Below are 22,779 nucleotides of genomic sequence, written 5' to 3'. Positions count from 1 at the left end.
CCTCTCAGACTCTGATGGCCACCTGAATGCTGGGTCTGCTGAAATGACCTGCCCTTGAGCTTTCCCCTCAGTTACCTTGTGAGATTGGCCCATAGCAGGAGCCGGGGAATGCCTCCAAATACCCTAGACCACAGGAACAGGCCTTGGTGGGTGGGAGCCCCCATGCTGATGTGGGCCGCGAGCCTACTCTTTTCCAGCTCCTTCGCAGAGCTGGCAGGGTCTGAGCCGCTCCAGGCCCTTGCCACGGTTACTCAGGATTTGTCTTTTCTAGTCAACCACAACGACACGCCACCTTACTGTCAGTATCAGTATGGCTGGTGGGGAACTGAAACTGACGTGACACTTACACAGCACTGACATGACATCTTTCAAACTGCAAGCTCCAGGGAGCAAAATCAGGGGATCTTTTGTGAGGAAAAAGCTTAGAACTCAACCCTGTTTTACAGGTGAGGAAACTGAGGCACACAGCAGGAGAGAGGGGTTTGCTGGAGGCAGATCTGGAGGCATGAGCTGTCTCTCCTTCCGGTCCCCAGCCTTCCCTGCGGTGCTGCTGCCTCTCAACCCCTTTCTCCGGTTCCCAGCAGATCCTCCCCGGACAGAAGAGGCCCGTTAGGCCCTATCAAGTGGGGGCTTACACGTGGGTTTCTGATGCCCACCTTAGTGGGCGACCTCAAGCGAGGGCACGGTTATTAGGGATGGCTGTCCTGGCCACAGCAGAGCTTTCTTCATACCACACAGGGAGCCCAGCAAGGACCCAGCGCCTCATCCACAGTCCCCGCCCCTTCTTCAGCTACCTAGTTAGACAGGCAGCTGATAAGACATCCCTGTCCATCCATTTGGGTCTCAATCTCTGCAAGCCATGTGACCCTGGGCAAGTCACTTCCCTCCAGGTCTCAGCTGCTCTCTAAAGTGGGGAGGGTTGTTAGCAAGGCAGCTCTGTGAACGTAATGGGTGGATCCAATCAGGGGCGTGATAAAGAGAGAATCAGAAAATCTGGAACCTGGGCCCCTGAAAGTGACGTTCCCTCCTTGAGCCTCTCCACAATGGGGATGATGCGCCCTGCTGGCAAAGTAGGCTTGAGTACTCTGAGTCACTAGTTCCCCTCCTGGCCCGAGGGATCTGGAAAAGTTCGGGAAAGGATTATAGAAACCCAGAAGGGTTAACCGTCACCACCAGGACTTCTAGCTTTACCGGCCCATTCTCCCTCTGATAGGAAAGAGGCAGGTACGAGGAAGGATGGAGGTTACTTAGGGGCCAAGAAATTGGCCCTGAAAACACAGGGGAACAGAGTGACGGGAGGCTTGAAAACCGCAATCCTTCGCTCCTGAAGGGCCCTGGTCCCATCTGGGTTACCTGCTACCCACCTGGGTCCTGGGGACCTCATCTGTGCCAGGCCTTACCAACCCTGGCACCTGTGTTTAAGATTGATACTAGGGGCACCACGTACCCCAATCTGATGGCTCAGATGGCTTTATTTTCCCTTAACTCTATCCCAGCTCCTGTCCACAGCTCCATTCCTGAAGTCCTCATGGTCTCTCCAGGAGCAGTTGTGGCCACATCAAGCCCTGGGCTAACGGGGTCACTGGACTTTCTCCAGTGGGCCAGAAAGCATCAACGTTCCAGGTGCTGGGGAGACGCTGCTGTGGTACCACATGCTGTGAGGCTACCAAGGGCTGGGTAACCTGCAGGGAGGTGTGGAATCCTCCATCCACCTCTGACACCGGGGTGATGTTGAGGAGCGGGGGAGGTCTGTCACGTTGGCCAGTGTCCTGAAACTCTGGGTACTTTTTCATCTGTGCGCCTTGAAAACTGGCAGAGGGCAGGAGCCCCCAGTAATGGCCGATGAATAGTAGCAGTATTTCTAGGGCTCTACCAAGAGTAACAGAGAAGGTTTGCGTGGCCTGCCCTGGAAGAGACTTCATTTTATAGGTGGGGGCACAGAGGCCTATGGATCTACTTAAGAAAGCAACAGAGCTCACAAGAAAGGAAACAAACTGAAAGTCTGTTTAGGTACAAAGTCTGTTGCCCTTAAGACTTTGCTTCCTGCCTTCCATTTATAACCAAGAATAAAACTACCAAGAAATAGAAACAAAAAAAAATGAGACTAAAAAAAAAGAACAATAAAATTAACAATAAGAGGTAGAGCAGTATCTTAGGCTAGTATGCAGTATGTAGTTCAGATTTCAAACTTAAAAATTGATGCCAAGAGTATCGGATTGATTTTTGCAATTGCATTTAAGTACGTTGTATGTATGTGTATGTGTGCATACGTTACATATATGTGTTTAATGTATAAATATGTATGTGTGTGTGTGTGTGTACATATATACACACACGCACACACAGATATCATTTAAGCAACTGAAGTGTCAGGGGAGGGATCCAAATCCAGGTGGGTAAATAGGTTTGAAAAGCAATAGAATGAAATTTTCTACAAGGTTCCGCAGCTTGAGGGACCGACCTTCACCTCAGTCTGTAAAGCAGTGCCTCCCACGGAGGGTCACTATGAGGGTTGTAGGCGTTCCGTTCCTATCGGTCAAGCATTTGGAATGATGCCTGGCATTGTAGTCAGCTCTCAGGAGTGTTGATAGAAGTAAAATGAACCTGGCCTTGATCCTCACTGGCTGGGAGAGCGCGGAGGGCCCCTGCCCTTTCCTTCAGGTGAAGAAATCCCTGGCGGAGAGCATGTCACCCCTTTCCTGTTGCAGGTGGTACTCATGCCTATAGGGCAGAGTCAGTAAATGCTCTCGAGTGAGTAGGCGGTTGGCCCAGATCAGTGTTTCCCACGGAAGGAATGTGAAATGACTTTAGGTGGCACACAGATGTTTGAAATTTTAATAGTTAGGTATTTATTATAGCGTGTGTTAGAAGAAAATCCCAGGTAGCACGTCAGACCCGAGTACTAAAACAAAGCGAGTTGATTTAAAGAAATGTTACACTGAACAGGTGGTATGTGAATGTCATGAAAATTTCAAAAGCAATAGGGATTGACCGAAGACTGCGAAATAGGTCTTCCCAAATCTGAGATTTTTGATGCTTTGGGTTTTAAACAAAGTCAGGATACACAAAGAGAGGGGCTATTTTCTGGGTTTGGGAAACAGAGGACTGTGGTGGGGACAGACAGACAGACAGCAGCACTAGGTGCACAGCGTCAGTGTAGAGGCGACCACTGTTCACCTTTTGGTGCCTACTCTGGGAAGTCTTGATATGTATACTGTACATGAATGTATATTCACGTGTATATTCATCTAACAGAATTGGGAACATTCCGTACATAGAATTTTGTAGCTTGCTTTGTTCACCTGATAGCGTAACCCCAGGTTCAGTGTTCTTACCGAAACCTTTTTGTGTTCATTCTTGAGTATTTCCTTAGGGTAAAATCCTAGAAGTGGGATTGCTTGGTCATCGCGTAAATATAACTCTTCAGCTTTGAGTACCAGCAGCCGAAGTGCCTCGTGGCATGGCAGTGACCCTCTTTCTCATCCTCACCAAAGCCGGGTTCTATTAAACGGTTTTGTTGCTGATTTGATAGCAGATTTACTGCTTGCTGTTTCTGCTTTCATTTTGCATTTTTGGGTTTCTTTATTTTGTATATTCAGTGATCACTTGGCTCTTCGGTGAACTGCCCATTTTTGGCCTTTCTTCTGGGATATTAGGAATTTTTTCCTTACTGATTCATAAGTTCTTTATATTTTAAGGATGTTACTCTGTGATGTCACAGGTACTTTTCATCGCTTAATATTTGCCTCTTATGTTTGCTTATGATATCTAAGCTTACTGTTGCTCATGTGGTGAAGGCAATACTGTATTTGATCCATGCTGTGACACACGTTCTTACGTCTTTGCCGTCAGCTGTGATTTATTCTCGATGTGTCCCGCGGTCACTGCCAAGCCGTGCTAGAGTTGTCATTACCTGTGCAAGTGGATGTGGTCATTGTTGCTTGCGGCATGGCCGGAGGACTACACCGTCAGCTCTTGGGTGCTTCTGGCCACGTGCCTTTTAAGGGCCATTTGCAGAAGGAGCACAAATCCTGATGCTGTTGGAGAACCATCCATTGATACCTCCTGATGAGATCGAGAAAGGCTCAGTAACAAAACCTGCACCGGAGGGTCGGTAGCGTGGAAGGAAATCTTGGAGAGGATGATGGTGATCTCTTGGGGATGCAGCCTTGCCAATGCCCTTGGCGGCCCGAAGGTCAATATTGTGTGGAAACTCACAGATACCCCAAAAGGGAAGCCTTAACCCTCTTATTGCATTCATCCATTCCCTTTCAATCCGTTTAAATAAGCACAAAAGGGCTTTTGCAGGAGCGTCTGGCGGTCAACAGAGCATGCAACTCTGGATGTGGTTGTGAGTTCAAGCCCCAAGTTGCACACAGAGCCTACTTGAAAACTAATTAAACAAACAAGTAAACGGGCTTTTTCCAACAAGCACAAAATTAAAATTGTAAGCAATAAGAAAAACATTAAGCTAACTAACTGGCAGTGTTTCTTCTTTCTTTTTTTAGTCTTATAATTGATAATGTCTTAGATGAAATATGGCATATAGTTCATGGAGAAAAAGTTTAAGACATAGAGATAAATTAAAACACACACACACACACACACACACACACCAGAAATCGCCAGTTCCCTAGTACTCGTCTGTAGATACGCACATACACGTGTTCACAGGCACGTTGGCTACATAGGTTTTTGGCCTAACATTTTTCCCTTCACGGTGTCTTGAACATCTTGGCATGTCTGATCCTTCTAGTTCATGTCTGAGATGACCGGTTAGTGTTTCCTTGTGTGGATCCACCATGTTCAGCTGGGCTCCCAGGGGTGACAGAATTCTGAGCTCTGAAACAGGTTGCCCATCTCCCTTTGGAACTCCCCATCAGCAGTGCCCGCTAGTTCTTTGACCCTTACTCTTCTTAGCAGTGCTCTGTAAATCTTGTCATGTTAGCCACTCTGAAGGGCAGATCAGTGACATCCTTTTCCTCCCGGAAACCACTGGCAGTCTTCTAGATCTGGAGACCGGAAGGAGACGCATGTTGGAAACATTAGGAAGTGGGAGTCGTAAGGACTCGTGACCGGATACGTTTGTGTTCTGTCCCCACCTGTTACGTTTGTGCACCTCGCTGTGGTTTGGGGCCGCTGCACGTGGCTGCAGAGGTCTCTCCCTGGCTCCCACCACCCGCCTCTCTAGTTTCTCCTGTTTCTCCGCTGTTCTCCAGCCTCCCTACCGACTTTCTGTTACTGGAATATTCCAAGGCGGTTCCTGTCCAGAGCATTTCTGTCTGCTCTTCCTCCTGTCTAGAACACCTTTTGCACAGCTTTCTCCAGTTCTGTAAGGACCCAACTCAGCCCATTCCCTTTTCAGAGAGGCTTTCCCTCTCACATTCTCTAACGTAGGTCCATCCATCCTCCATGCTGTTGTCCTTCATCTGTCACAAGCCCTTCCTTCTCTTCGTGTCTGGTTCACTACTGTATCCCCAATGGCTGGCACTTAGCAGACACTCACCAAAGATGGCTTGACGGAATCAATAGTATTAACTTGACGGAGGATACGGTTGAGAGGAGGGGAAACTGCTCCTTGTCATCCAGAGGAGGGCGGTAGTAAGTCCAACGCAGAGCTTGCGGAGGGGGGCGACTCGATCAGCTTTTCAGCAGGTAGGGCTGCTGGGCATTGGAGTGAGTGCCTTCTTTGTGGTGCATAGTCAGGCAGTGGCTTGGTGTCGTTGAAGGATTCTGGCGTCGGATGTCAGGGTTGACCAGGTCAGTTCCAAGGCCGCCTCCAACCCTTAGGTCCATGTTTGATGTTCGCATCACTAGTCTGTGGTTGTTGGACTGCAGATACGGCCTTTACCACTAGATGGCACTAGGTGATTCCTTTGAGGCCGGGGCTCCTCAAATCCGCCAACAGTGAGAACAGCATCTTCTCTCTTTTTTTACTTATTGAAGTATAGTCGACATACAATGTGACATTAATTTCAGGCGTGCAACAGAGTGATTTGACAAATCTACATATCACTCAGCACTCATCACGGTTAGGTGTCGTCACATCTGTCACCGTACTGTTATAACAGTATTATCGACTGGATTCCCTATATTCCACTTTTCGTCTTTGTGCGTTACTTATATGACTGGAAGTTTGTACCTCTTAAGCCCTCTTTGCCTATTCTGTCCATCCCCCCGCCCCCTCTGGCAACCGCCACCTTGTTCTCTGTGTTTCAGAGTCGATTTTGGTTGTTCGGAGAACAGACTTTTCATTGCATTTTACCCCGAACACCCACCTCAACAAAAGCTTCACAAAACCGTCTTAACTCTTACAGTGTGGAATGCATACTGATATTGTCTATTTCACTCTATTCGACTGCATTTTCACAGATGGAGACTTGCAAACTACTACACTGATTTTATTATACGGATGGGTCCTAATTCATCGTTTGAAAAGCACCGTTTTAGACAGCTGAGCCTGTTCACCCTTGGAAAACTTGGACAGTCTGGGCCCGTAGCGAATCGCATCCCTTAATGAGTACTTTGTGCATTTCCGTGCTGACTTGCTGCCTCGAGAAGCCAAAAGTATGTGCTTCCTTATGTGTGTGTGTGTGTGTGTGTGTGTGTGTGTGTATGTGTGAACGTGGACATGAGACAGACTGGGGGGGATAGGTTTGTACAGGATTAGCACCGACCACAGTCAAGGCAGCGGTAAGCCTTGTCAGTGGACGTGAAGAGAAGATATCATATCTGCCTCTGGGAGCTCAGACTCTAGCTGGGTAACAGTCACTCACCCCTTCCCCTCTCCGCTTGTTCATCAAGAAACACGGAAATGAGCTCATACACTCAGGATATCACTTAGGATGCTTCAGGGTGTAGCAGGTAACAGAAGCCTGACTCCGTTTGGTTTAAGCGATGAAGACATTTGGAAACTCTCAAAATGTCTGTGGAGAGGTAGAGCGGGGTGCAGGCCCACAGTGGCTCTGCCTTAAGGATCCAGGTTTCTTCCATTACATGTCCTTGTCCTAAGGCTGGTTCCACTCATGGTTGCCAGAAGACCTTAAGTGGTCGTTGGGGTTTCAGATCCCTGGCTTAGAACACTAGAGCTTTGATTCCCTGTCGTGTGGCCTGGGGAGAGGTTAGGTTACTGTAGCATTTTCCAGGCTGTAGTGCATGCCAGAGAGGGTAAGCTACAATGGCAAAATTTTCTAGGTTGTAGCTGTTCTGTTTGTTTGTTCCTGGTTTTCCCTTTTACTCCTTAAGGGACGTGAAATGACAGAGCTGGGGGAAATACTTAGGGAGTCATTATCGAGTTTGACAAAACAATTCTAGATCTTTCCTGTGGACCCAGAACTTCTGGTTGAGTAGAGTTGTCTGAATAGTTCTGGCCAGCGAGTCTGCCGAGTGAATAAACGGTTGCACGTCTTCTGGGTGAGGTACGAGGTGAGGTTATATGCTCTCCAGGGTCCTGGGAAAGGAATTAGCTGTCAGAATAAAGAGAGGTGACACATGGCCGCCGTGGGAAGGGTGAGAGGAGTGTAAGTGAGCACCTCGGCGGATGGCTGAGTCTGTTTACATTTGTAACGGAGTGCTAACTGGGAGCGTGTTGGCCTTGTGAAGTAGATGGTTTTCCTCCTTGACCTGGTTCCCGAGAACCTGAATCTACTGACGTCTACTCACCTGCCTCCTTTTTATCCCTTCCAGGTTTGCAGTGAGCCTTGGCTACTGGCATGACCCTTACATCCAGCATTTGGTAAGACTGTCTAAGGAGAGGAAGGCCCCCGAAATTAACAGAAGCAAGTGACCCCCTCCCTTCTCACTATTCCCTCATCAGCAGAGAGGCCTGGCGTTTTAGGGATTCATTCGTTTTTCTTTTTTTTACACAATACAAATTTATTATCTTACAGTTCTGAAGGTCAGAAGTCAAACATGGGTCTTACTAGGCTAACATCAAAGTGTCATCAGGGCCGTTTCTTTTGGAGACCATAGGGGAGAGTCTATTTCCTTTTCTTGTCTACCTTCTAGAAACCACCTACATTCCATGGAAGATGACCCCTTCTCCATTGCAAAGCCAGCAGTGTAACATAGGGATTCATTCTTAACATGAGAGTTCCAGTGTTCCTTCTCTCCGGTAGTATATGAAAGTGCTTATTTCCCAACATCCTCACCAACACAGTGCATTATGAAACTTTTCATCTGTGTTAATCTGATCCATGAAACATGGTGTCTTACAGTAATTTTATTTTAGATTCCTCTTATTTTGGGGTGAAGTTGAAGATCATTATGATTATTTTTTTAATATCTTTTTTAAATGTTTATTTTGAGAGAGAGAGAGCGAGCGAGAGTTCACTTGCTTGCAAGCAGGGAGGGACAGAGAGAGAGAGAGAGGGAGAAAAGAGAATCTCAAGCAGGCTCCATGCTGTCAGCACAGAGCCCGATGTGGGGCTCAAACCCTTGAACTGTGAGATCATGACCTGAGCTGAAATCAGGAGTCGGACACTTGCTTAGCCCACTGAGCCACCCAGGTGCCCCAAGATCATTTTTATATGTTGAAGAGCCATTTATATGTCTTTTACTGTGAACTGTTCATGGAACGAATGACTTTTTTTGGCCTTGTCAAAGTGATAGTAACCGTGTTAGGCTGTACAAGTCATTTCTATCAAGGCAGTGAAAGGATTTGAGACAGGAGGGTGACTTAGTCTCAGCCAGATTGAGAAATTGGCCAAATGACCATAGTTCTTGTGGGTGCAGGGCATCTTGGCCCTAAAGACGGATCCTATGGGTAGTTTCAATGAGAAATGCAAAGAAATTTTAAAGTGGTGCTTCCTGAGAATAAGGACATGGTACTTACTTTGAGCTGAGGGTGAAACTAGGCATCAGTAAGATTGGACGAGGCCTGGCTAAGAGGCCTTAAGCCTCCCTCCCGCACTCTTGAGGACACTTTCCTAACAAATGAGGCAGAGGCAGGGCCCCACCATGGTGCCCTGGGTGCTGGGGGCCCTGGGCAGCAGGTCAGCCCTCCGGCCTTCCTTCTTTCTCTCCCTGGGTTGGCATCGCTAGACTAGGGCCCCATAGTAGGAGAGCGCTTCCCAAACAGCGTGTGGGGAGCATTTTTAAAATTTTTCCAATGTCCAGTCCGTTGTGGGTGATAACTCTGTAACCCACGGTAAAAAGGATTTACTAGAAAAGTAAAATGGAAGAGACATGTAACGTTTATTTATTTTTGAGACAGAGAGAGAGAGAGACAGAGCATGAACAGGGGAGGGTCAGAGAGAGAGGGAGACACAGAATCCGAAGCAGGCTCCAGGCTCCAAGCTGTCAGCACAGAGCCCGACAGGGGGCTCGAACTCACAGCCTGTGAGATCATGACCTGAGTCGAAGTCGAACGCTCAACCGACTGAGCCACCCAGGCGCCCCAAAAGAGACATGTAAAAAGACAAGCTCAAATTATTTACTAGTAGAATCCATAGACATGAAATCCCTATGTCAAATTGCAGTAAGTGTCTAAATGCCACTCAAATTTTGTTCTTAAAATAGTAATACTGTAAGCAGAAGGGTTTAGAACACAGATCAATTTTATCTTCCTTTCACCCTCTTTTATTTCTTGTCTCCTCTGTTCCAGCTTCCCACGCCAGAGCTTCCCAAGTCAGTTTATTAGGCACCATTTGCCTGTGCACCGCACCCCGCCCAACCCCGCCTGGGATGTTTTACAAACATCGAGGCTCTAACCCGCACAGGATGGAGATGAAGGGAGCACGGTAAGAAATATGGCTGTCTTTGCTTTGACATTTATCTGCCCCATTTCCTGACCCCAGAATACTTTCCAGACGGTCTCCCAATTTTGAGTTTCAGCAGAATTCAGAGTAGCTCTCACTTAGCCACGAAAAGACACATTTCTAAGAGGGACATTTAGATCCCATGTTTTGATGTAAAATATTTTTCTTTCATATGTAGAATTAGGGGGCGTTGCGTTTTCCTTAAGGTAGTTGATCCAACCATTGGATAGATTGTGCTTCTTTTGGTTCAAATGCCTTTAAAAAAAAAAAAAGGAAGAGAATGTTAAAGTCATTACTTCTCCCCTAAGGTCTATGGGTAACCTAAACCGCTACCCCTGAAGAAGGGCAGAAGGGTTGTGTTTTGTCCTCCTGGTGTGAACTTTGCAAGGCTTATTTCCATCATCACTGAGTCATGGCTTGTCTCTGTCTCTCTCTCAGGATATGTTGCTCGCGTCCACGGCGTCAGTCAGCTTATAAAGGCATTTCTACGGAAGACAGAATGTCCCTGTCAGATTCTAAATCTTGGGGCTGGGATGACCCTAACCCTTCTGGAGACTCAAGGTAAATTAAAAAATACCGCCCCCTTGTTTCCCGAATTGTTTACTTTTGTGAAGGTTCCCACAGGGTTCAAAAATGTCAGGGGCGCCTTGGTGACTCTGTCGGTTGAGCACCCGACCCTTGACTGCAGTTCAGGTCATGATCTCTCGGTTTGTGGGTTCAGGCCCCGCATTGGGCTCTGTGCTGACGGCACAGAGGCTGCTTGGGATTCTGTCACTCTCTCACTCTCCCTCTCTCTCTGCCCTTCCCCCATCTCTCTCTCAAAATAAGTCAATAGACATTTTTTTAAATGCTAGAAATCTATTCAAAAGGAATGCGGTGACTGCCTGTCTCGCGTCCCTGTCCCCATCTGCTTGCACCCGCTGTGCCACCACTGTCAGCCACGTACGTGATGTCACCAGGGCCCTAGATATGTGCCTTGCTTCTGAGCTCCTGCTGTTACAAACAGGGCTTTTGATCAGAATCCTTGTATACATTCTCTGCGTGTGTGCAAGAGCCCTGCCAGTGGAGTAGCTGAGACCAGGGGCCCATGCATTTGCCGTTTTGACGACAACAAAAGACTTTACTGTCGTCGTGACGGTGTCTTCAGCATAGCTTGGAGATTTGCAAGGCTGGGTGATGGTAGCATGACACAAAGCCCTTTTAAGTTTATTTGTTCATTTGGAGAGAGAGAAAGAGAGAGAGAGAGAGAGAGAGAGAGAGAATCCTAAGTGGGGCTTAGATGCGGGGCCTATCCCACAGAGCACGAGACCGTGACCCAAGCCGAAATCCAGAGTCAGAGCCCAACTGCCTGAGCCATCCAGGTGCCCCTCCATTCTCGGATTTGGTCCCTCACCTCCTTCGTTAGGGTTCAAAGGCAGGTATAATTACATTCACTCACAGAAGAGGAAATGGGTCCAGTTAGTGGCAGAATCAGGACCACAGGCCTGGTCTTTGATTCCGGGCTGGAATTGTAGCACCAAACCTTTTCTCTACAACGATCTCACTGATTGCGTTTTCTTTTTTGTAGGTTTGTACAGATCTCTCTTGGTTCTTCTGTCAGGTCGGTCATGTGGCAGTCGTGGGTACGTGCATTTCCCCAGATTCTTGTAGAAGTACACCAAGATAAACTAGAGTGTGTGGGCCTAATGAGACCTGAGTGTGTATTTTGTCCCTCATCAGCTCACCCGATGAGGTCTTTGGTCATCGGTGCCCCCCAGCCTCTCTCTCACTGAGGCGAGAAATCAGTGGCCTCAGCACAGCCTTAGTATTAACCGGTTGCCTCTGCATTCTTCATTCAGGATAAGATAGCTAACGTTTCTGAAGTGCGTGCACATCCATGACCTCGGGAATGAACATGAGAGCTCTGCAGGTGGGGGGGGGGGTGGTTACCCAGATGGGGCAAGGCGGGCTCCGAGAGCTTGTGCCGTCCCCAGGTCGGACAGCCAGTGGCACTGGAGCGTGGAACAAACGACGGACTGCAGTTCGTCCACGTCCAGATTCCCTCCTTGTTCTCTCCAGAGAGCCCTGCGGCTGCTCGGGGGGGTCGGGGGGGGGGCTCTTTGCTATAGGTCGGCAGTGCCTCTGGGCCTCAGAGACCACGGTGTGGTGGAAGGAACTGGAAGAGAATGCAGTGGCAGAATGTGTGCAGTGTGAACAGAAGCCACGGGAGAAACTCCTCCTTTGGGCTTGACACCCTTTTCAACGTGGTCCCGTGGTTCGATTTCTCCCCCCGCCGTGTAGGTGGGTTAATTGTTACTAAATCTGAGATTTTTATTTCTGAGCAAGGTACACTGAAGCTCATGTGCCCCTTCCAAGAAAAAGGTTATCTGTCAGCAGTGAGGAAGGAGAATAGTGCAGGGTCTGAAAAATTTGGTGGAGTTTTTTCGTTTTGTTTGATAATGACATTAGTCTAAAGGGTTTTAAAAAAATCTGAGTTCCTTTTTAGAAAAATGATGCTTGTTTGTTCTTTGGAGCAGGAGCTGAACGGGCCAAACTTAGGCTGCCACCTGTGTTGGTAAATAAAGTTTTACTGCGACACAGCCAACTCCCAGTTCCTTCCATCTTCCCTATGGCTGCTTTAGCCCTACGGCAGCAGAGTGCAGAAGTCACAGCAGAGACCGTCTGGCCTGCAAAGGCTAGAGTACTGGCTGTTTACAGCACGTTCGCTGAGCCCTGTTTTTGAGCTCTATGTGCTTCTGTAAAAGAGGAGGGGAAATCCCGTCGGCCAGTCTTGTTGTCTCGTGCACCTTCCACCTGGGAGGGTCCCCTGGCTGCACCAGCAGAGGCTTGGCTGTGGGTCACAGGCTTTTGGCTGCCGCTGGTGTGTGAGCTCGTTCTGTATGACGTCAGGCCCCAAGACCACTGGGACAGTTGAAGGCTCCCACCTTCAAGCAGCGGGTGAGAGTAGGGTGCAGGAAAGCCAGTACAACCCCAGACAAAGAATAAAGGGTGAGTGAAACCCTTTAAGGGACCTCAGCTTCTTGGTGTCTCTTGAATCCTATTTCCACACGGCCAGAGGATCAAGGACGCAGGGGGTCAGTCTCAATATGGCAGCCTGTGCAGCGGTCGGCCACGTTGGATCTCCTTCGAGCCTACGGGATACTCTTCCTCACGGTTGTCCCCGGCTGCCCTCCGGTAGCTAGGCACGGTCCTGGTTGCCTTCCATGCCTCCTGTGACGTGCGAGCTACTGGCGAGTGGAGTGTCGGAAGGGCTCAGGGAATCCCAGAATAAAAAGTTGAAGCCTCATGTCCCACAGCCATTTGTTGCCCCTTTCCCAAAGGCAAGAAAGAAGATGTCTGTTCCTTAAAAGCTCCAGGTGTGCCTTTTGGAAGCTTTCCCTCCATGGTGACCCCTTAATCGGCATTCTTAAGAGGGCAAGTAGCTGATGAGTGGGAAAGCTCTTTAGAAAGTCAGAAGTCCTAGACGAGCTATAGGATCGTATGCTGTCCTTCATTTGCTTTTGTTCTCCAGGCCTTCTTGAATTTTAGCGTGTCCTTAACTTCATATCGTGTGAGCGAAATCCTTAGAGGGTGTTCTGGAATTTCCTAGCAAAAGTCATCTTCTGGTACGCTCTAAACGTTTCCTCCAAATATCTTCGGACAGCTTTTTACCCGGCCCTGCCCTACACACGGGCAGGGGAGCGCGGCAGCACCGAGAGAGAACGGTTGAGATCGGTGAGCGTGTCTCTTCTGATGGGTCAGGAGACTGTCTTTGTCTCTGTCTTCCTGTCTCCCCCTTCCTCCCTCCCCCTTTGTCCCCCAGACCAGATCCCCTGAGACTTTCCAAGGGCTGAGGGGTAGCTGGCTCTCACAGTTCTGACACTTGCCCTTAGGGTCACCTCCTACTGGAAAATGCTTGCTTGTGATTGCAGCCCCCCCCCCCCCCCGCCCTGCCATCATGCTGTCTTGGGGGGCCGGCTCCCTCTCTGTCCCTGCTGTCCATCGCTCGTTACTGTGCACGTAAATGGTGTTCTGCGCAGTTGCTCAAGTCAGAAAGAGGGGTGTCATCCTCACCCCAGCTCTTCCTTAATCCCGGCCCACACCTGTGAGGCCCACCACCGGGTTCTGGGCACCAACCATTGTCTTTTTCTTGGTCTTTCTTTCCACTTTAAGTAAGCGGCTCTGAACTTGTGGAATGTAAGTACAGGTGGATACGGAGGCGTTAGAAGAGCGCTTTGGGGGGGCGCCGGGCAGGTCACCAGGTTGTGGAGCGCCTTGTTTCTTTCCCCAAGCCTCAGGGGCATCGGGAGCTGCTGCAGGCAACACGCAGGGTGTCGCTGAGAGTCCAGACAGCGGTGTCCTTACAGAGTGTGCAGTTGGCGAGCTGAGGAGGAGAGAATGCGTTCGTGAATACGCATCGGGGCTGAGGGATTGGTTGGACGTGACAGAGAATGTGCTAGGATGGCCAGGGGGCCAAGGGGAGACCAGGCTGGGGATGCAGAAGGGGGAGCAGGGTCGTGTGTGTGTGTGTGTGTGTGTGCGTGCGCGCGCGCGTCTGCCACGCTTTTTTACTGCAGCCCTCAGTAAAGATAAATGTACACCCCAGGCCAAGACCTAATTCTAAGTACCCATGTCAACAAGGTTTTTTTTTTTTTAATTTTTTTTTTCAACGTTTTTATTTATTTTGGGACAGACAGAGACAGAGCATGAACGGGGGAGGGGCAGAGAGAGAGGGAGACACAGAATCGGAAACAGGCTCCAGGCTCCGAGCCATCAGCCCAGAGCCTGACGCGGGGCTCGAACTCACGGACCGTGAGATCGTGACCTGGCTGAAGTCGGACGCTTAACCGACTGCGCCACCCAGGCGCCCCAATCAACAAGGTTTTTAAGTTTAGTTATCTAACTTGAGAGAGAGAACCGGTGGGGGAAGGGCAGAGAGAGAAGGGGACAGAAGATCCAAAGCGGGCCCTGGCCCCTACGTGGGGCTCAAACTCACGAGCCGTGAGATCATGACCTGAGCCAATGTCAGACACTTAACCGACGGAGCCACCTCGGCGCCCTGTCCCCGTGACAGTCAATGATAAAGGCACACACGTGGCACTTACTAAGGCAGGCCCTGTTCTGAGTGTCCCTTGTGTGTACTTATTTCCTCATTACTCCTCACAACCCCGTGAGGTGCTGTCCCTGTCTCTGCTTCGCAGAGGAGGGAAACTTGGCCCAGGGAGTGGAGTGACTTTGGGGCCTCGCAGCAGACAGGCGGTGGAGCTGGGATTCGAACCCCCGTCCCCTGCTCCAGAGCACCTGCCCTTTACCACCCGCTGTATCCTCCCCTCACAGAAGAAAGTAAACGTGTCACAAAAGAGTACTCATCCCCACTGTGTGCGATGTTTCGGGATTTTTGCTGTTTTGTTCCATTTTATCCCTCAAATGCTGGTCAGCATTGGTGTCCTGACCCTCTCTGATTCATCTCGATCTGCTTTTTAGAAAATTCTGTCAGGTCCTACTCCCCCAGCGCCTCCACATACCCCCACCTCCATCCCAGGCCCTGCTCCCCCAGTTCAGGCTCCCCGTGACTTCTTCCCTGGACAGCTTGAACCCCTGACTCCTGCCTTCCATCCATTCCCCACGTGGAGACCACAGTAAGCTGGAAAATACGTCTCTGCCCGTATCGTTCCTGGATGTCAAACCCTTAAGTGCCCTGATGCTCTTCGGGGCCTAGTACTCGCTCGGTACGTGAAGGTGGTCAGTAAATGTAGGAGTGAATACATAATTCTAAAGCTTACTGCGTGTTTTTCCTCAGGACGAAGATCTTCTCCCAAGTAAATATTGTGAAGTGGACTTTCCCATGAGAGTCACGAGAAAGCTGCGCAGCATCAAGTGAGTATGGCTTTGACCAGATGAGAGAGCCCGGTAGGATTCAGGGGCAGCGTTCAGGAGGTGGCCGGTCTGAACGCCAGACACCTCATTTTAGGGGACTCTTCCCTTTCACCCCCTTCCCACTTTCCTTCTGGCCCCAAGATCCCCATTCCAAACTGTCTTCAAAATGAAATGTCCCCTCCCTTGCAACTCTTCTGTCCGTTAACGTAATTCTCTGAACACTTAATAGAAATGACCTATAGTGGTTTAATCTGAAATTTAAAAAAGTGTTTTAATGTTTTATTTATTTTTGAGAGAGAGAGAGGGAGACAGAGTATGAGTGGGGGAGAGGCACAGAGAGAGAGAGAGAGAGACAGAATCCAAAGCAGGGCCCAGGCTCCGAGCTGTCAGCACAGAGTCCGATGTGGGGCTCGAACTCATGAACCGTCAGATCATGGCCTGAGCCAAAGTTGGACACTTAACCGACTGAGCCAACCAGGCGCTCCGATAATCTGAATTTTTATGTGTGCTCCGGCTACTTCTGTATCTCCAGAGCATAGAAAGGGGCCTGGCTCAGAGCAGATGTGTAGTAAATAGCGTTTGAATGAATAATGGGAGGCCAAATTGGCCATTTACTATATATGAGATAGTATGGGGGCCACCCTGAGTCCATGTTTTAAGAATTCTGCAGTTATAGATGACGAGTTTGTAAATCTTTGCTGAGAGCTTTTGGAGCACCGTGTGAAATGCTTCACTCAGATGATCTCATTCAGCCCTCAGAGGCGACTCAGGAATGACATGCTTTTATTAGCAGTTGAGGAAACCAAAGCTCAAAGAAGTTAAGCTAATTTCCATAAGGTTACCTGTTGACAAAGGGGTACAGCTGAAATTTAAACCCTGACCTCAAGCCCAAGGTCAGATTTTCTCAGTGGTTTTTAACATATACTTCTTCCCCTTCTTTTTAAATTAGTCATTTAAACAAAATCTTAAGTCTTACATTGAAAAAAATTTTTAGTAAACATTAAAACTTTCACCTTGTCCTTAAAAGATGTGTAATTCCCACAAGCTAGAAATAGTTTTCAAGTTTTTTTTTTTCTAACTTACCCTATGGAAACAAGTTTTCCCCTTTTCCAAATACAAGATTATATTACACGGAATGTGCATTTTATCTAAAAAAAATGTTTTTTAATATTTATTTATTTTTGAGAGAGGGAGACAGAGTGCAAGCTGGGGAGGGGCACAGAGACAGGGAGACACAGAATCCGAAGCAAGCTCCAGGCTCTGAGCTGTCAGCACGGAGCTCAACGCAGGGCTCAACCTCACGAGCTGTGTGCGAGATCATGACCTGAGCCGAACGAAGTTGGATGCTCAACCGACTGACCACCCAGGCGCCCCACGTAGTGTGCATTTGAGATGCGCTATGGCATCTGACGCTGTGCAGCCACAGAATACGACCTAGCTTGTTAGGACACCAAGTCAAATAAGAGCAGGTGGGCTCTCACTTAAGCCTAGAGGAGGTTTCTGGGGTGAAAGATGTGTGTATGGTGGTTGCGATACGGAAATCGGCTCTCTGCTGTCTAATTTTTTGCACATTCTGGAGGAGAGCAGAGTCATCACACAAATGTTACTGAACGTCAGGTCTGAGTAGGAATCGGTTTGTTTAGTTCTCTGTGATTAATAATGGTTAAAATTTTTAATTGAGTGAGCAGAAGCAGGAAACGAGAGATGGCTTGGAAAACACTGGAACGTTTGGAAACATATCGCTAGCCTATCTGGCGATTTCTATGTCTTGAGTGTTTCATGATCAGTTTGTGACTTGACGTCAGGTTCGGAGTGTAACGCTTACTGACCTACTCTGACAGCTGACCCACTGAATTTTTCATGTGTGTGCCTAGGGTCAGACGTGATTAAGCAGCAGGCCCTCTGGAGTCGCCCTTGCTTTGAGCAGTAGCGGTACCTATTGGCCATTTCGGTAGTGGGTGTTTGCGTTTTTTCACTAACTAAGCTACTTGACTCATTTCTCTCTCTTTCCCATCTTCCCATAGATACAAGCCTTTCTTATTACAACCCATTATAGAATTACATTCAGAGGACACACTGCAAATTGGCAAGTACCCTTAACCTAAGTAATACAGTACGGGCTACCTCTCTGCTTTTCTTCCCCTTTCTTTTTAAAGATGGTGTGTGTGTGTGTGTGTGTGTGCGCGCGCGCGCACGTCTGAGTCTGCGCTTGTGTGCACATGACGTCACAGAGTGTATACTTCTGCATCACATTTACTGTAAAGGAACTTGAAACAATTTTTTGTATGGCCCCTCTTAGATGTCCATAGGTCCCAATGTTAAATCTTTTTAAAAACATTTCAGTGAGTTGCAAACATTTCAAATATAGGAGCTTTTTCCCGAAAATCTTTCCTTGGAAAAATCCAGTCCGGCAGCCTCAGACCCTGACTCCTACATGGCTGCTTCACTGAGAGGGAATGCACATCCCCACCACTGTTGTCTCGTACCTGAGCCGCTTCACGTTAGGTTAGGTCCTTGGCCCCGGGGCTCAGTTTTTCCCCGTAAGTTTTCAGTATGAGTGTTTCCAACAACTCTTTCCTCCCTTCTAAGCCTTTAAAACTAAGATCACAAACACTCTTCCAGAATGTTCCATTGTGTTCAGTGTGTGTCTGACAGAGAAGTTCAAGGGGCTTATTAATAATTCAGGTCAGAAAACATGCTCAGAGAGGATGGCCTTAGATGGTGGGCACAGATAACACAGGAAACGTCAGGCAACTAGACAGGCCTCTACACCAGCACAGTGCCCTCGTCACGCTCCTAGTGAACAGACTCCCACAGAAACTAATATCTCCTCCATCCTTTGTGTCCCTCGTACAAATTTTAAGTAGAACCTCCTCAGGCTTTGCCATTGGCTGGCACATCTGCTTTCTCTACATCGTAGCCGTCATACTTTTCTGTGTATTTGGTTAATATTTGCCTCAGAAGGATTAGCTGTAATGAAAGGGTTAGCACTTTGCATTGCCTTTGACCCATCAGTGTAGAAACAGGTCAAGTAGAAAGTAAAGACCCTGCGTAATCTCTCCCCCCACCACGATAACCACTGTGCAGGGTGTTTTCTCCTGTGGATGGACAGTGTCCCTACAGGCAGATAAATATCACGCGTAAGAAAATACACACGTAAATAGAATCCTGTGCCCGGCCCGCTAAAGGTTCAGTAAATTTTTGTTGAAGGAATGTATGCATATATTGAATAAATAAATATATATGATGTAGATCAACATGTGTTTGTTGAAAGAGTGAATCTATACTTCTATAAATAAATAAATACAGTTTTATGTATAATTTTAGTAAAGTGAATCATTTACACGTACTGTTTTGAAACTTGTTCTTCGTGCATCCTAGTGAATCACGGCTGTCTTCATGTTGCCATATTAGATCTACCTCGTTATTTCTGGTGACTTCGTAGTACTCCTCTGCATGGAAATTCCATTTTACTTAACGTATTTGCGACTGATGGTCCTTTAGATTGCCGCCTTCTTTATGGTTTCCTGTGAAACAGTTTTGTAGAAAGCCTAGTTATATGTGCATGTTTGCAGGAATTGCCAGTTCAAAAAATTGTACCTTATGAATTCTAATAGCTACTGCCAAGCCGTGCTTCAAGACCCTTTCGACTAATTTGTATTTTCACTAGAGTAGATGAGGGTTCTCTTTCTCTACACCCTCACTAACACTGGCTACTACCATTTTAAAAAATTCCTGCCAGCCTGCCAAATCTATGAATTAAAAAATTTTTTGTAACTTTTTTTGTTTGTTTTAAATTTTTTATAACTTTGAACGTGCTGGTGAAACGGAGTACCCTTCCTTCCTTCTGTTGGCCTGTGGGATTTCTTTGTAAATTTCCTTTGCTCATATAGTTTCCAGTTGCATTGTTTCATTTTCTTTTCAATTTATAGGAATCCTTTACAACATAAAGCAATGTTCTTTGATATAAATCCCTCGTCAACTGTTGATTGGCAGATTTCTTTCCTAGCCTGTCACTTGGTTTTTAACTCTGGGTTTGTGTCTTGTGTAGGCAAATTTTCTAGTCCTGGCCTTGATAGTTTTTGATCTTGCCATCATACTGGGAGAGGGACAGTTGAAATAAAAATTAATGAAAATACAAATGTGAGTGAAAATTTGAGAAAAGTGATAGGCGATGATAACACTGACACATTTTCATTGAAAAACTGCCCTATTTCATTAAACGTTTGAGGCTGTGATTGCAAGAATCGCACTATTTATTTACCGTCAGGAAAGAAAAGGTGCTGATAAGTTAAACCGAAACGTTATTGACTGATGCATCCTCATTTCAGAAACGTGAAACTGAGAAAAAATACGCATCTTGAAATTGATCATTTCTTAAAGCTGAAATATGCATGAGGTGAAACTTAAAAGTATATAAATGGGCACACAATGAAAAGTCAGTCCCAATGAGTAAATCAAGGGGGACGTCTGGGTGGCTCAGTCAGTCAAATGGCCAAGTCTTGATTTGGGCTCAGGTCAGGATCTCACAGTTCATGAGTTTGAGCCCTGCACTGGACTCTGTGCTATTAGCACAGAGCCTGCTTGGGATTCTTTCTCTCCCTCTTTCTCCACCCTTCCCCCGCTCCCCCCCCCCCCCCCCCCCCCGCCATCTCTCAAAATAAGTAAGTAAATGAACCTCCATGTACCCATCACTGAACTTTTAACTGTGGCCAATTTCATCCGTACCAGTGGTTCTAAAAGTGTAGTCCTGGACTAGTGACATCACCACTGCAGAGCATTTGTTGGAAATACAGATGTCTAGCTTTTGAAAGAATTTGACAAAATGTCTACTTCTGGAAGATCTGCTACATCAGAAACTCGGGGGGTAGAAGCCATCAGTCTGTTTTAACAAGCCCGCCAGGTGATTCTGATGACTGCCAAAGCTCGAGAACCACTATAGAAACCATGCTGTCCGATCTCTGTGGGAGTATTTTCAAGGAAATGTTATCATGGTGTTTGTAAATACTTTAGAAGCTATTTTCTTTTAAACATAGTATCTCACAAATTGGCACGACATTTAGAGAGTGGCCAGCCGATCGGTACCAATACTTAAATAGGTTACCCTTTGACCTCCTAATTCTACTCCTAGAGACCTACTTAACTGGACAGGTGCTTCATGAGGTCTATACAAAGATGCTCATCGCAGTGCCTCAGATGGAGAAAATTTGGAGATACCACAGGCCTAATCGTGAGGGCTTGGCTGAGTAAGTTGTTTTATCCACTGATGGAATGCTGGGAAATCATTACAGACGATGATGTCATTGATATTACTGTTAAGTAGGAAAAGCAGTTTTCAAAAGAAGAATTGGCCCTGTTTTCTTTTTCCTGTGTGATGTGTGTGTATGTATTTGTGTGACAGAAAATGTGCTTATGATGTGTGTATGAGTTTATGTTGTATGTATAGGAAAAAGACTGGAATGTTCTATACCAAAACATTACTAGTTGGAAGATGTGATTTTCGTTCATTCCACCCTCCTCCTTCCTGATTTTGTTTTTTTTTTCCTTTTTGCAGTGGGACATGTATTTCTGTATTGGAGAAAAAATAATTTAATTTTGAAAAAAAAATCCATTGAAATGATCATCTCTGGATGAATTTCTGTTGAAATGATAATCTCTTCTTGGCTTTCCAGATGGACACCTGCTGGATTCAAAGAGATATGCCATTATTGGAGCAGATCTCCGAGATTTACCTGAACTCGAAGAGAAGCTAAAGAAATGCAACATGAATCCACAGTGAGATATTTTTTTAACCTCTTACGCGTTTGTGATTTCATGCGAATGCGAAATGAGGTCAGCTGAAAGTGCAGCATGAGACCCGTGTTCCGTTTTTAATTCTGAAATGTTTATCACTTCATTGCTATGAGGGAGGTTTTCTAAGTTTTTGAGAAGGACTGTTTCTCCTGTTTTCACATCAGAATCACGTGTATTGCTTTTATAACATACCGATGCCTAATACCATAAAGTTTGAGAGAAGATAATTATATGTATAGAAACCTACAACCGCAGGGCGCCTGGGTGGCTCAGTTGGTTAAGTGTCCAACTCTTGATTTCCGCTCAGGTCATGATCTCACGGTTAGGGAGATCGAGCCCCATGTCAGGCTTTGCGCTGACAGCTTGGAGATTATATTAAGTATGCGTGTGAAAGCAGTTGAACGGAAATTGGCGCATAAGCTATAATCTGTAGATTATTACAGTTGCAGTGGTAACCAGCAGCAACCCGCTGCGAACGTAGAAACACACCATTTGGGCAAATGTACTACATAGCCAGGGAAATAATCACTTACAAATCAGGAGAGCTCTTGGGATGCCTGCGTGGCTCAGTTGGTTAAGCATCCAACTTCTGATTTCGGCTCAGGTCGTGATCTCATGGTTCATGAGATTGAGCCCCACATTGGGCTCTGTGCTGACAGAGCCTGCTGGGATTCTCCCTCCCTCTCTCTCTGCTCCTCCCCTGCTTGCCCTCTGTCTCTCTCAAAATAAGTAAATACACTTAAAAAAAAATTAATCAGGGGAGCTCTTGATAGGCAAGGTTGCCTCACTTATGGAGATCTACAAAACGGATAAGGAACAGCGGCTATCACAAGTATTAGAATTACATCCATAATTCTCTGGGGTTCATTTGTGCTGTGTTTTCCTCCGTGGGCTGTTTTTGCTTCGCTTAGACTTCTCTTCTGAAAAGTATTAATCCTGTTTTTAATATTGGCGAAGGCTGCCTCTTAAAAATACACTGTAAACGTGTTTGACTTTTCATTTTCAAATACTTCAAATTTGTAAAGAAAAGTTGCAAAAATTGTACAGGAAATTCCCACGTAGCCTTCTCCACCTGGCTTCCCCCCATGTGGTAATACCGTATGTAATAGTCGGTGCCTTTTGCATTAAACAGGTTTTTGGAGGGGCACCTGGGTAGCTCAGTCAGTTAAGCATCCGACTTCAGCTCAGTTCATGATCTCATGGTTCGTGGGTTCGAGCCCTGCATCAGGCTCTGTGCTGACAGCTTGGAGCCTGGAGGCCTGGAACCTGCTTCAGATCCTGTGTCTCCCTCTCTCTCTGCCCCTCCCCTGCTTGTGCTCTGTCTCTCAAAAATAAATAAACATTTAAAAATTTTTTTTAAATAAATAAAAAC

At 47.0% G+C, this 22,779-nt stretch overlaps 4 long non-coding RNA genes across 5 annotated transcripts; 2 read left to right on the top strand and 2 right to left on the bottom strand.

Annotated features, from left to right (window-relative positions):
* Positions 1-5,413: 5,413 nt before the first annotated feature.
* Positions 5,414-7,755, top strand: LOC116737822. Its single transcript, XR_004343058.1, has 2 exons — positions 5,414-6,567; positions 7,687-7,755. It is a non-coding gene; the product is annotated as an uncharacterized LOC116737822 (long non-coding RNA).
* A 1,662-nt stretch (positions 7,756-9,417) lies between these two features.
* On the bottom strand, positions 9,418-11,459 carry LOC115504571. The gene is made up of 2 exons (XR_003965719.1): positions 11,197-11,459; positions 9,418-10,013 (listed from the first exon to the last, which is right to left on the bottom strand). It is a non-coding gene; the product is annotated as an uncharacterized LOC115504571 (long non-coding RNA).
* Positions 10,133-11,187, bottom strand: LOC115504573. The gene is made up of 2 exons (XR_003965720.1): positions 11,152-11,187; positions 10,133-10,243 (listed from the first exon to the last, which is right to left on the bottom strand). It is a non-coding gene; the product is annotated as an uncharacterized LOC115504573 (long non-coding RNA).
* Positions 10,231-20,077, top strand: LOC115504569. Of its 2 annotated transcripts, XR_003965717.1 has the most exons (3): positions 10,231-10,319; positions 15,538-15,614; positions 17,639-19,966. It is a non-coding gene; the product is annotated as an uncharacterized LOC115504569 (long non-coding RNA). The 2 variants fall into 2 exon arrangements; XR_003965716.1 differs by lacking the exon at positions 10,231-10,319 and having other exon boundaries at positions 14,716-15,614; positions 17,639-20,077.
* Positions 20,078-22,779: the final 2,702 nt, after the last annotated feature.

The sequence above is a fragment of the Lynx canadensis genome, chromosome E3 (assembly GCF_007474595.2).
Source record: "Lynx canadensis isolate LIC74 chromosome E3, mLynCan4.pri.v2, whole genome shotgun sequence".
NCBI lineage: Eukaryota > Metazoa > Chordata > Mammalia > Carnivora > Felidae > Lynx > Lynx canadensis.
This window is presented reverse-complemented; position numbering and strand designations above follow the sequence as displayed.